This window comes from Vigna unguiculata, chromosome 11 (assembly GCF_037176805.1).
Source record: "Vigna unguiculata cultivar grain cowpea cultivar isolate G323 ecotype 2 chromosome 11, ASM3717680v1, whole genome shotgun sequence".
Lineage (NCBI taxonomy): Eukaryota > Viridiplantae > Streptophyta > Magnoliopsida > Fabales > Fabaceae > Vigna > Vigna unguiculata.
This window is the reverse complement of record NC_140802.1, coordinates 6,474,508-6,487,840: the sequence shown is the minus strand read 5'-3', so window position 1 is coordinate 6,487,840 and position 13,333 is coordinate 6,474,508. Positions and strand designations below refer to the sequence as shown.

Here is a 13,333-nt window from a genome sequence, read left to right as displayed (position 1 = left end):
TTTTAAACTTCACAATTCCTTGTGCATAAAAGTCTTTTAACAGCAACCTCCTGTCTTGTTGGCAAAGTTCCCTTTTGAAATGTTAACAAAATATCATTAGTCGTCTGAAGTAAATTTATGAATGCATAAGTTCAGTAGTTTCAATCACCTTATACATTTGTTGTCGCCACAACCAATGTATATAATCGAATACGTTTAAACTGTGTCGATTTTTTAGGTCATTTCCAACATCTTCGTTTATAGATAATTTTATTGCCATTTCTTTCGTTTTTCTTCTGTTAAGATGAAATTGAGAAATGTAAAAATATAGAAAAATGATCAAAAGATTTTTTAACAATGAGTTTGAAGTATGTAAACTATCTGGAAGCACATGTTTTTATTTTCTTTATGGCTAGGAATAGAAAGTATGCGCATATTATCAGTAACGTAGTTATTATTACTGTACTTATCTGTTACAAAACAAGATATAATTGTGGAATAGTTTCCCTTAATGATTTGAGAAATAATATATAGGTATTTAAGTAGGAATAAATAACCTAATTAGGGAAAATAATCTCATGAAATAAAGATCCTAAATCAGGAGTTAATCTACCAAATAACTCGTAATCCCAATCACTTAATTTCAGAGATTTCAAATAATTTTTCAAGTTGAGGAATAGATATTAATCATTCTCAGCTTGTTTGAAATTGTGGAAGATTGATCTATTAAGGCCTTTTGTTAGAACATCTCTCTGGACTGATCATCAATTCTTGTCCCTTCGGTTCCCATTCAAGACTAAAGGCACCTGGTCTCGCCCGGTTGATAAATTTATAGAACATTACGATAAATTAAGTCGTCAATAAATGTAATGCATCCATCTAGATCAATGGCGTATGCTCTATGCACCCAAACAAATATGCTAATATTTATCCAAATAAACATGCAATACAAATGCAATTAGCTATATTCTTTGCACCCAAAGTTATTAATATTTCTACCTAAACAAAGACATACAACAGCTGCCAAAATCAAAACATCAATTGTCTACAATATTATATCACAAAACCAATTTCAGAAGAAAATAAGTTATTGAAGTAATTATATGTCACTAAATAACGTATCCACATTGAAAAAACCTAATAAGTATGTAAGAAAAACAAAAGTTTTAATAATCTACATAATCATCAAAACTATTGTCTTATTGTTAAGGGTCTTGTTCTTGTTGTTGGGATTGTAGTTCTTGGACTGGGATGAGTTGTTGTTGGGACAATATTGGGCTGGACTGAAACTGTTGAAGATGAGTTTGGGCATCAGGAGGCAAGTATTTCATGACTAGACTTATAAGGGATTGAAATTGGCATCACAAATTTTCATAAGCCTGGTCACTTGCTTCTAATTGTTGCATGAGGTATGTAATCTGCTCAGAACGGCAAATGGAAGAAGATGGTCGGTGCTTAAGGCTACCTCTTCCACCAATGTGATTTGCAGCAAGTTGTCCCGCCTCACACATTCTTCTTTTATTTTTTCCACTGGCAACCTCAACCCAACACTGAGTTCTAATGATCTCATCATGTGCAACATCATTATTGTTATGCTCTTCTGATGCCTCAGAACATGACCCTTGCTCAGATTTGACCTGTGAAACTTTAGTTTCAAATTCTTCCTGTTAATAAAATAATGAGAAATTAGTTAAATTAATTAAATATAGTACAATTTTAAGTTTAAAGGTAAATAATAGTAAAATTGTTTGTTTAAGTGTGTTCTCCAAGATCTTTTATGAACAAAATTGTCAAATCCCTTGCCAAGATGAGTTTGTTGAAATACCTCATCAACAAATACAGACTGTCCCAACTCTTGTGTCTGTAACAAAATATGGGGTTATATATATATATATTCATAAATTTTAAAAAACATAAGATATATAGTAATATGAAAACAGAAGGAACTAAGGTTTATACCATACGAATGACATGCTCATGAGTGGCAATGGAACCAATTGTGTGTACAGTCCCACCCTTTTTTGAAGCTCTATTTTTTTGAGTTGTAGCACATTTGTTGCGATAGAGAGGAGAATTCCAATGTGCTAGCAAATTATTCACACATCCTCGCTAACCCAATAAGGTCGTTCCCCTGCAATCCTAGCATCTCTAAACATCTGAGAGAGCCTATGAGATGCTTTGGCATGGAAATTTTTTTTAATTTGGGGTTCATGCTTAAGTCTCCACTGAACCTTCATCTGTAACAATGAATCAAGTACAAATCATTTTGATGAAATGTATGGTATTTCAAGTAAAATAGGAGTGGGAAATTACATTTGACTCTTACACATATAGTAAGGAAAAGGGAATAAGTTTGATGACGTGTTACCTTAAAATGTTGCCAAAAATGATCATTCTCTTCTGGAGGTATGACTCCCCATGTTGGCCAAGGCTTCAGAAATTTTTGCCTAATAGACTTTGTGATGGCTTGGGAAGCAACTTTAGGAGGAACAAACCTAAACATAGAATGCAAAAATGTTATGCAAAAGAACCAAAAATAAAACAAGTCATGTAATACAAATTAGATTTTAGGATGATATCAACAATTACCCTCGACCGTAAGGTTCAATCATCGGTCGATTATGGAAAGGAGGATCAACTTCAGCAGCTGAATTAGGTGGACATTGTACTATAAATGAAACCTTATCAAGACGAGATGGACCTCCAGATGACATTGTACAGTAAGTGAAACCTTATAAAGTAGCAATTAATAACTAAGTCATTGTTCAAAAGTATAAAAATAACTAAATAAATGTGTAATCATAGATGATCCATGAAAACAACCATGATAACATCTCATAAAAAGTACAAAACAAAAAGTTAAATTTTAATTATACTCGTGAATGATGAATGTCAAGTACAAATATTAAAAATTAATCATTGTCATTGTCATCTTTCTCTTCATCATTATTGTCATCATCGTCATACTCGTCATTGTCATCATCATCATATTCATCATTGTCAACATCATCATCATCATCGTGTTCTCTATAGGAAAGGGGCTACTTTATAAAGATAAAGGGAATACCTAAGTTTTTGGATACTATGATGTTGATTAGGTCGGTTCTCCAATGGATAGACGCTTTACCACTGGGTATTGTGTTTTTTTTTTTTTTGCTGAAAATATTATCTCATAGAAAAGCAAAAAGCAAAATGTTGTTGTCTGATCATCTACTGAAGCTGAATATAGGGTAATGGCATCTCTTTCTTGTGAACTTGTATGGGTAAAACAACTCCTCCAAGAACTTAAATTTTGCGAGATCCAGACCCTGAAGATGTATAGTGATAATCAAGCTGCTCCCCACATTGCATCCAATCCAATATTCCACAAAAGAACTAAACACGTAGAAATTTACTGTCATTTTATTCGAGAAAAGTTGTTGTCAAAAGAAATTTGTACTAAGTATGTTGGGTCAAATGATCAACTTGTAGATTTCTTAACTAGGTTCTCAAGGGGACCTTGAATTGAGTTTATATGTTCCAAGCTCGAGATATACAATTTGTATGCTCCAACTTGAGCGGGAGTGTTGAAATATGTAAGAAGTATTGCACTCTATGAGTTGTATCTAGAATAGTCTAGAAGAGTCTTTTAATCTTTTCATTGTATTGGTTTTCTATCATTATAAATAGAATATCACAAGAAGCATCTTGAAAGCCCTCTAACTTTACATTATCTCTTTATTCTCAACTGTAGGTTTTTTGAAATTTTTGTAGTTATGGTTTTGCATTGCAAATTCAAATCGCTCGACTATTATTAAGATCATATGCGGTCTGGTAGTACTTTTATTGGATCATATGCGAAGAAGGGGGAACTTTTAGGTTCTAAGGTGGTTGTTGAATGATGCAATTGCCATTTGTTAAGGCTCTTCAACATTTTAAGCTCTCTTGGAGTCTCCCTAAAGAGCCAATATACAGTTTGAGGAGGCAACAATGAGGTGACCTTTTTTTATCCTTCAACATCTTCTTTAGACCATTTTTTATGACACCGAGTTAGTTCTAGAATTGCTAAAAAGTTTCTTCAAGTTTTGGAAAAAAATCCACTTATGTGTTGTGGATAACAGGCACTAGTTAAAATCAACCAGAAATGTTGGTAAGCTCATTGATTCCTATCTTCAAGTGTTGCCAAGGGATGATAATAGTGTCAAAGTTTGTCTCTCCGACTGAAATTGTGCCAACTATCTGAAAGTGAATGTCTAAGTTTTTTTTATTAGATATAATAAAGATGCTCAACATTTTAGCACTTTTTGTTAGGACCTTGAGATTTCAACTCTATACACTAACACACTTTCACATCAAAACTCGAAAATTACTTGAAAGATCTAAACAACTTTTTTATGTATAATGGAGTTTATTTATAGTTGCATAACGATCTTAATACAATATAAATTCCAATACTCATCAACAAGAACACCAATAAATTACAAGAGTATGATGTATGATGTTGTGCATGTATGAATTACAATTGGTGCAGGGAAGTGTTTCATTCCTTGATTTCTTCTATGATTTGTTGTTTTACTTGTCAAGAGTGTGATGAATGATGTGCATGTATGATGTGGTGTTTTGGAATTATATTTCATATGATTAGCATGAGATGATAATATTGTGAGATAACATGTGAACTATATGGGAGAATTTCATAGAGAAATTCATTTTGATGATAAAGTAATGTGTGTAGTGACTTAAGGATTCAAGTAAGGTTGCATCCTGACACTCTAACGAATCAATCAGACTCATATAGAGTAGACTGGTTTATGTAGTGAGAGTAGCAGGACGTCGTAGTCTTGGGTAAAAATAATGGCCTTAAATGTCTAACCTTATGTGTGGTAGGGTGAAACTCATTAGCAATGGCTCTGCGGAGTAGTAGAGACCACCACAAGTTCAAACAACTAGTGAATATGATTTCATTACAAGTATCTAGATAATCGAGGTCTTTTATCGTTTGCTATCACATGTAGTTTGTGCTCAAAATCTATTTACTTTTCTATTAAAATTATTTTAACTAGCTTACACTTCTTTCTGTAACGCCCCATTTAATTTAATACATAAAATTAAAGGAAACGTCACACAGAGATAATCAACAATGCAGTCCTGGGGTTCATGACATCACCCCTACAAAACCAGGCACACCACGATGCCAACAAAAGCAGGATAACAAATTTAACTAAGAGTTTACAATCCAAAGACAACGAGTACAGGGGCCATAGCCCTAAAGAAAACATGAAGGTAAGAAGCGTGAGATCTAGCCCAGATGGCTAAGTAGCGGAGTCGTCATTCCCTGGTTGACCACGAGAGCCTCGCCCATCTGCTCCCATCAACCAAGTCGATGATCATCGCAAGAAAGAACAGTCACATACAATCACAACCATGCAACAAAACGGGTAAGCTAGAACCAATAACATATTCAACATGCAATCAAGTATATTTTCATCATCTCATCCACATAGCAACCAAACATGTTATGACTCTTCATTCAATACACTACGACTCGACTCGACTCATCCGGATACGTATAACTCGGTCGGATTCAGCGGATGCTTGCACTTGTGGTGGATACCTCTGCTCGACCCTGAGCTGCTTGATCCTGAGCTATGTGTTACCAGTGTTACGATGAATCAAAAATCTCTCCCACCACAAGGTTAGCCCTTAAGGAGTTTCAGGCCTCCTGCTACTCCCACCACAAGAGTCAGTCCGCTCTAAGTGAGACTAACTGGCTCCTCGGAGCGTCAGGATGCAACCTTACCTTGAATCCTTACCTAGTTATACAGATGGGGCACCACCATGAACACCCACTAGCAGGGGCCATGGAATTACGTCCCGACCACTGAAGCGCGACCCCGGAGGTCTCACCTAGAGACCCCAAGGAATTACACGCTGACACGGACCAACATTTATAAAATAGCAATAAGAGAATAATAAATTATATCTTTTTCAATTCCATATCAACCCTTGAAGTTTAATCCTCATCTCAATTACATCTCAAATCCATACCTCTGATCATCACCACCCCAATGGGTCTAGGGCCTCGTTTCATATTTATACCATGATCCTTTAGTTCAAATCCATTCATTCATTTCACATGCTAAGTCCCCACCACACTCATCATTCATCATTCATGAATCATGTCACGCATATATAGCAACCCATTAGGCGTATATTCATACATCAGTACATGCATCTTATCATAGCAGTCATACCCAAACAAGTCCAAGCACAAGAGAACAAATATGCAACCCAACACCACGCTGTCTCGCCCAAACCCCTCGCTCAGGCTGAAGGGTCTCGCTCAGGCGAGCCCCCCTTCGCCTAGGCGAGGGCTCGAAAAAAAACAAGGGCATGAGCAACGCGGGATCTCGCTTAAGCGAGATCCCTCTTGCCTGGGCGAGTTGCCTGCTCGCTCAAAAGTTGAGCGAGCCGCCTGGGCGACTTTTCGCACAAGAAACTTAGGCGAGCTCCCTGTTTCATCTCGCCTAGGCGAGATGGACTCGCTTGGGCGAGATTAACAGGTCTCGCCACTGTTCTTCACTATAACAGCCATGAAAACGAACCAAACAACACATGCAAGCTATTCACACGCATCAAAACGGAGAATCAAACCGTACAATCAACCATAAACTCATACACAGATCAAAGGATGACTCAAAACTTGAAACTCTAACTTCCCGTACCTGGAAAACCTAGCGAAGACCTCTACTACGTGACCACGAGCACGGCAGCTCCGAGAATGCGCTAAAGGGCTGCGGTGAGAGTGGGACAGGACCAGACAGGTGGGTTAGCCAGGGCTCTTACAACAGATCACGAAAAAGTTACGAAAAGGGAACTAGCACGAACTTGAGAGTCACTTACATGGAGTAACGGAACTTCCCAGTAATGGAACCCTAGCAGAAGATGTGTGGCGGCTGCAGCTCAAGGCAAGGGCAACTTTTCTGAAAGTGTAGGGTACCCTAGGTTTTAGGGCAGACCTAAGGGCTTACATGTTTGGCCGGCCTTAGGCCCAACTACAAGGCTGAAAAGAAATAAATGGGCCTTACATTCTCCCCAACAAGAAAATTTTCGACCTCGAAAATAAAGACTCACCAGGCAAACAAATGTGGATGTGATTTTCTCATGTCCTTCTCTAACTCCCAAGTCGAGTCACCTGTCCTCCGATCCCAGATGACTTTGACAAGACTGACGGTCTTTCCACGACGTTCCTCAACCTTGCTATCCTCAAGAGCTATGGGTGGTACTTCCACTGTGAGATCTTCCCTGACCTGTATATCCTCAGCTTCCATCACGTGAGCCGGATCGAATACATACTTCCTCAGTTGTGACACATGAAACACTGGATGAAGGTTTGCCAACTGCAGGGGTAAGGCTATCTCGTAAGCCACTGGCCCTATCCTCCTCGTGATCTGATACGGGCCAAGGAACTTGGGTGAAAGCTTCCTTGAGCGGAGAGCCCTTCCCACGCCCGTGGTTCGGGTCACCCTCAAGAACACATGATCTCCTGCTGTGAACTCCAAAGGCCTCCTCCTACGATCCGCATAGGCCTTCTGTCTACTCTGCGAAGCCAACATCCTATCTCTCACCATCCTCACCTTCTCGGTGGTCTGTGCTAACAACTCCGGTCCAACCAACACTGCCTCTCCATCCTGATACCAACAAAGAGGAGTCCTACACCTCCTGCCATAAAGAGCCTCGTATGGCGCCATGCCAATGCTCGCATGAAAGCTGTTGTTGTAGGTGAACTCTATCAAAGGCAATACCTCGTCCCAAGCACCCAGATGGTCCAATATGCAAGTCCTCAACAGATCCTCTAACGACTGGATCGTCCTCTCAGACTGGCCATCGGTCTGAGGGTGATAAGCTGAACTCATGGTGAGTTTGCTACCCATAGCACTCTGTAGCGTCTGCCAAAACCGGGACGTGAATCGCGGGTCCCTATCGGAAACTATGCTCGAAGGTACTCCATGCAACCTCACAATCTCTTTGACGTACAGCTGGGCCAACTTGGCCATGGACATCCTCAAGTTCATTGCCAAAAAGTGTGCACTCTTGGTCAACCGATCCACTATCACCCAGATGGTGTCATGTCCTCTAAAAGTGCGCGGAAGATGAGTCACGAAGTCCATGGAGATGCTGTCCCATTTCCACACTGGTACCTCTAACGACTGTAGAACGCCACCGGGTCTCTGATGCTCCACCTTTGCCTTCTGACACGTCAGACAGGCGGATACAAACTGAGCCACATCCTTCTTCATCCCCTGCCACCAGAAAGATTCCTTGAGGTCCTGGTACATCTTAGTCATGCCAGGATGCAAGCTAAGACGACTCTTGTGTCCTTCCTCAAGGATCAACCTTCTCACCTCAACATCATCCGGTATACATACTCTGCCTCAAAACCTCAGTATACCATCATCACTCACAGCAAAGTCTCTGGCCTCCTCGGATCCCAGCTGTTCTCTAACTCTGTTCAGACTAGCATCTAACAACTGCCTCTCTCTGATCGAGCCCAAGAAGTCACTAGATATAGTAAGGGTACTACACCTAATGGACTCGGACCCCAACTCCACCTGTAGCCTCATGTCTCTGAACTTCTCTAGTAGCTCTGTCTCTTTTATCATGAGATGTGCTATGTGTACCGTCTTCCTACTCAAAGCATCTGCCACTACATTTGCCTTTCCCGGATGATATAGAAGCTCGAAGTCGTAGTCCTTCAGGAATTCCATCCACCTCCTTTGCCTCATATTCAGCTCCTTCTGATCAAACAAGTACTTTAAACTTTTGTGGTCGCTGAACACCCGAAACTGAGCACCATACAGATAGTGCCTCCAGATCTTCAAGGCAAAAACTATCGCTGCCAACTCAAGGTCATGAGTGGGGTAATTACGCTCATGCACCTTAAGCTGTCGTGAAGCATACGCCACTGCCTTCTTTTCTTGCATCAAAACACATCCAAGTCCAAGGCGGGAGGCGTCACAGTAGACCTCAAACGGCTTTCCGACATCCAGAATCACAAGTATCGGTGCACTGGTCAGTCTCTTCTTCAGTTCCTGGAAACTCTCCTCACACTTATCCGTCCAGATGAAGAGTTGGTCCTTCCGGGTAAGCAAAGTCAAAGGTGCCACAATCTTGGAGAATCCCTCTATGAACCTCCTGTAGTATCCTGCTAACCCCACAAAGCTCCTAATCTCAGTGGCTGATTTAGGGCTTTCCCATCTTACCACTGCCTCGACCTTCGTTGGATCCACTGCAATCCCCTGTGCTGATATCACATGCCCCAAAAACTGAACTTCGTCCAACCAGAACTCACACTTGGATAACTTGGCATACAACTGCTTCTCCCTCAAAACACCAAGCACCAACCTCAGGTGTTCTGCATGTTCCTCCTGAGTCTGGGAGTAGATAAGGATGTCGTCTATGAAGACCACGACAAACCTATCTAGGAAGGGTCGGAAGATCCTGTTCATGTAATCCATGAACACCGCTGGGGCGTTGGTCACACCAAACGACATAATCACATACTCATAGTGGTCATACCTCGACCTGAAGGCTGTCTTCTGTACATCATCAGCCTTTACCAAAATCTGATGATAACCCGATCGCAGATCTATTTTCGAGAACACCGATGACCCATGCAACTGATCCATCAAGTCATCAATCCTCGAGAGCGGGTACTTGTTCTTGATAGTCATCTTATTCAGTTGCCTGTAATCCACACACCAGCGTGAACTCCTGTCCTTCTTCTTCACCAACAACACTGGTGCTCCCCAAGGTGAAGTGCTGGGTCGGATGAACTGTTTCTCCATCAGGTCTTCTATCTGTTTCTTGAGCTCTACTAACTCTGCCGGAGCCATGCGATATGGGGCCATCGAGACCGGGCCTGTTCCTGGGACTAGATCGATAGAAAACTCCACCTCTCTACTGGGAGGCAACCCTGGTATCTCCTCCGGAAACACATCCACAAAGTCCTGGACGACTGGTATCACAGACGTCGTCTCTCCCCTCTCCACCTCCATATGTGTGAAGATCATGTAGCACTGCGCGCCGTCTTGTAGTTCCCTCTTAACACCCTGGGAAGACACCAACTCAGGTTCCTCTAAGTCAGGAAACAACAACTTCTTCTCCCGACAATCTATCAGGATGCGATTGGGAGAGAGCCAATTCATCCCTAAGATTACCTCCAACTCCTGTAGAGGTAGGCAGATTAAGTTCACCCTGTACCTGCGCCCCTCTACCTCCACTGGAAGCCTAGCACACAAGGACGACATCCTGACCAAACCCGACGCCGGAGTAGACACCGCAAGCTCACACTGCAGCTCGCGCACCGACAGACCCAACGGTTCCACACATGCAAAAGACACAAAAGAGTGTGTCGCTCCAGAATCATATAGCACACAACAAGAAGAACCAGCTATCATGCAACTACCCATAACCAAGTTACCTGAGTCTGATGCCTCAGCTCCTGACATGGCGTACACTCTGCTCGTCGCCTGAGGCCTGTTGCCTTTGTCTCTCCCCTGATGCTGATGGGGTGTCTGAACTGGAGGGCGTGTCGTTGCCCTAGCAAGGTTGGGGCAATCTCTCCCAAAGTGGCCTTCCTTGCCACAGTTGTTGCACCGACGGTAACCCTTCCTACGTGGACACGCATACCTCGGGTGGGGTCCTCCACATGAGTAACACCAAACTCGACCCTGCTGCGAAGGAAAGCTCCTAGACTCCTGAGGCTGATGGGGTGGTCTATCATACGGTCTCCTCCGCTCCTCATGTCTGGGCCTGGACCCGGATGGTCCACCAATCCTCTGGGGCGGCTGTGACTGCGGTGGGCGCTGGCCTTCCACCTCGCGCTTCATCTTCTCCATTACCCTGGCCTTCTCTACCAGAGCAGCAAAATCCTTGATGGACAAGGGTGCCACCATCAAGCGAATGTCTCCCCTAAGGCCGTTCTCAAACTTACGGCATCTCCACTCCTCGTCAAGCGGCAGTGTGTAGAAACGGCTGAGGTGTTTAAACCTCTCAGCATACTCTGCTATTGTCTTCCCTCCCTGGGTCAACTGGAGGAATTCCACCTCCTTGGCGTATCGGATGTTGTCTGGGAAGTACTCGAAGAGGAATCTCTCCCTGAAAGTCTCCCACGTCACTAGCTCATCCCTCTCCTCTAGGATGGACCTGGTGCTGCTCCACCAATGCTCTGCCTCTCCCGTGAGCATATAGACCGAGAACGCCAACCTGTCCTCTGCAGGGCACATCTTGGCGTCATAGATGCGCTCCAAGTCCTTCAGCCATTGGTCTGCGGCGTCAGGACTAGTCTTCCCATCAAACTTTGCTGGGTGGTGTTTCAAAAAGTCCTCCAAGCTCTACTCCCTGACCGTAGGTCGTGGCTCAGGACCAACCACAGGTGTCGTCGTCCTGCTCTCCTCCATCTGGCGGAGGGCCTCCATATGCTGCCTATGAGCATCCTCAGCAGCTACCCTTGCAGCCTCCATCTGCTACATCACTGCCTGCTGCTGCTCAAGCGACGCCGCCTGTCGCTGCATGGATGCCTCATGCTGCTGCATCATCGCAGCACTCTGCTGCGTCATAGCTGCTACCATCGCCTCTATAGCTCTAGCAATATCAGGTACGTCTCCCTGGGATGATTGCGAAGTCCTACGAGGAGGTGCCATAGTCCACTGGCACATAGAAAATCACTTGGTTAGGCTCGATAAAGGCAAGAATTTTAACTAAACACTCAGGGACACACAGAGAAAGCTAAGCGGACAACCCAAGTCCACAGACCTAAGGAATGATCGCTCTGATACCATAAATGTAACGCCCCATTTAATTTAATACATAAAATTAAAGGAAACGTCACACAGAGATAATCAACAATGCAGTCCTGGGGTTCATGACATCACCCCTACAAAACCAGGCACACCACGATGCCAACAAAAGCAGGATAACAAATTTAACTAAGAGTTTACAATCCAAAGACAACGAGTACAGGGGCCATAGCCCTAAAGAAAACATGAAGGTAAGAAGCGTGAGATCTAGCCCAGATGGCTAAGTAGCGGAGTCGTCATTCCCTGGTTGACCACGAGAGCCTCGCCCATCTGCTCCCATCAACCAAGTCGATGATCATCGCAAGAAAGAACAGTCACATACAATCACAACCATGCAACAAAACGGGTAAGCTAGAGCCAATAACATATTCAACATGCAATCAAGTATATTTTCATCATCTCATCCACATAGCAACCAAACATGTTATGACTCTCCATTCAATACACTACGACTCGACTCGACTCATCCGGATACGTATAACTCGGTCGGATTCAGCGGATGCTTGCACTTGTGGTGGATACCTCTGCTCGACCCTGAGCTGCTTGATCCTGAGCTATGTGTTACCAGTGTTACGATGAATCAAAAATCTCTCCCACCACAAGGTTAGCCCTTAAGGAGTTTCAGGCCTCCTGCTACTCCCACCACAAGAGTCAGTCCGCTCTAAGTGAGACTAATTGGCTCCTCGGAGCGTTAGGATGCAACCTTACCTTGAATCCTTACCTAGTTATACAGATGGGGCACCACCATGAACACCCACTAGCAGGGGCCATGGAATTACGTCCCGACCACTGAAGCGTGACCCCGGAGGTCTCACCTAGAGACCCCAAGGAATTACACGCTGACACGGACCAACATTTATAAAATAGCAATAAGAGAATAATAAATTATATCTTTTTCAATTCCATATCAACCCTTGAAGTTTAATCCTCATCTCAATTACATCTCAAATTCATACCTCTGATCATCACCACCCCAATGGGTCTAGGGCCTCGTTTCATATTTATACCATGATCCTTTAGTTCAAATCCATTCATTCATTTCACATGCTAAGTCCCCACCACACTCATCATTCATCATTCATGAATCATGTCACGCATATATAGCAACCCATTAGGCGTATATTCATACATCAGTACATGCATCTTATCATAGCAGTCATACCCAAACAAGTCCAAGCACAAGAGAACAAATATGCAACCCAACACCACGCTGTCTCGCCCAAACCCCTCGCTCAGGCTGAAGGGTCTCGCTCAGGCGAGACAGGCTCGCTCAGGCGAGCCCCGCTTCGCCTAGGCGAGGGCTCGAAAAAAAACAAGGGCATGAGCAACGCAGGATCTCGCTTAAGCGAGATCCCTCTCGCCTGGGCGAGTTGCCTGCTCGCTCAAAAGTTGAGCGAGCCGCCTGGGCGACTTTTCGCACAAGAAACTTAGGCGAGCTCCCTGTTTCATCTCGCCTAGGCGAAATGGACTCGCTTGGGCGAGATTAACAAGTCTCGCCACTGTTCTTCACTATA

General features: G+C 43.1%; 1 pseudogene; it reads right to left on the bottom strand.

Moving 5' to 3' along the window:
• Nucleotides 1–13,333, bottom strand: part of LOC114170126 (G-type lectin S-receptor-like serine/threonine-protein kinase At1g67520) — a 37,689-nt pseudogene that overhangs the window by 1,434 nt on the left and 22,922 nt on the right.